We start from the raw sequence: 1,354 nt of genomic DNA on the forward strand, positions 1-1,354 counted from the left end.
GAATAGTGACAAAATAGTATTTTGAAGTTTAAAAATTCAGCATGTCTATATGGATGTATATTAAAAACATGTATATTTTGATGCTGAAATAAATAACCATATGAGTTACACAAAAATGAAAAAAAAATCATGATTTTGGAAAGATGAACAGTACATGTATTATTCAGTTTTTAGAAAATCACCATTTTGTCATTTTTTGTATAGCAAAATAATTACAAAATTGTTAAAATCTGTACGAAATCATTATCATCTGCTTAAAATGCATGTTTAGTATTTTTTTTCAAATTGAGTTACGTAATTAGAAAGGCGTTCTTTTTTATGAAACAATTGTAATATGTGTCTAAAATCTAGTGCGTGTGAAATAATTAAAACATGTCTAAAATGAATGTGCAATATTTCCTGAATTCAGGTGATGCAAAGCATCCTACGGTCACCCCATGTACACTAGAACTACTCCCTCAGCCCCAAATGGACATATGACGAGAGCTCGAGCATGTGCCATTGGACACAAAGTGAACCCGCTTCAAAATGCTTCCCCTTTCCATTCATTCGAGACATGGTTGCTACCTAATGCAAAGACACTACATGTGCTCAGGAACCATGGAGATGCTCGAAGCTAGGACAAGTCCACACGGAAGGGGAGCAAGGGGTGCCTCAAGTGGAGTCGCTGTGGAGCTACAGTGGCCAGACATCCGGCGCCACCAAACAGAGGAAGACCACAGAAGAATGGACGCGAGGCGACACTACAGCTGGCGGACATCCGGCACCCGTCAAACAGCCGGACATCCGGCGCCGGCCCGAAAATCCGGCTCTGGCTATCCAGGGGAGAGAAGTGACCGGCCCTCCATGCCGGACATCTGGCGTCTCGTGTCGGGCCAGACATCTATCGCCTGCGCACAGCATCAAGCCCAAGTGCCTTGTAACCTCCCCTCGCTTACCCTTTCGCCCCTAGCTCTATAAATAGACCTCCTGCTCTCCATTTCGAGGGTAGGCAAAGATATTAGATATTTAGTAGAGTTTTGCTCCTTACCCCCAGCCCCAAGACCTCCTAGGAGAAGATTCCTAGTGGATTCAAGACCCCATCTATGGAAGATCCTCTATATAAGGATATCAAGACCTCAATTTCTTCAAAGGATTGGGATGAACTAGTTCCTATTGTGCCCTCTTGTGTTGGATTTGGATCCTTGTATCCCTCTATGTGTATGTGGATTTAGCATATGTGTGATTGGATCTTGTCTATTTGAGTGTTCATCTTGTGTTCTTCTCTTGATTTGCTCCCTTTTACTCCTCCAAGTGTGAAAAGATCATGAACTAGGGTTTCACCCTACAACATCTTAGATCAGAGCATATGTTG

The sequence above is a fragment of the Triticum dicoccoides genome, chromosome 5A (genome assembly GCF_002162155.2).
Source record: "Triticum dicoccoides isolate Atlit2015 ecotype Zavitan chromosome 5A, WEW_v2.0, whole genome shotgun sequence".
Classification (NCBI taxonomy): domain Eukaryota; kingdom Viridiplantae; phylum Streptophyta; class Magnoliopsida; order Poales; family Poaceae; genus Triticum; species Triticum dicoccoides.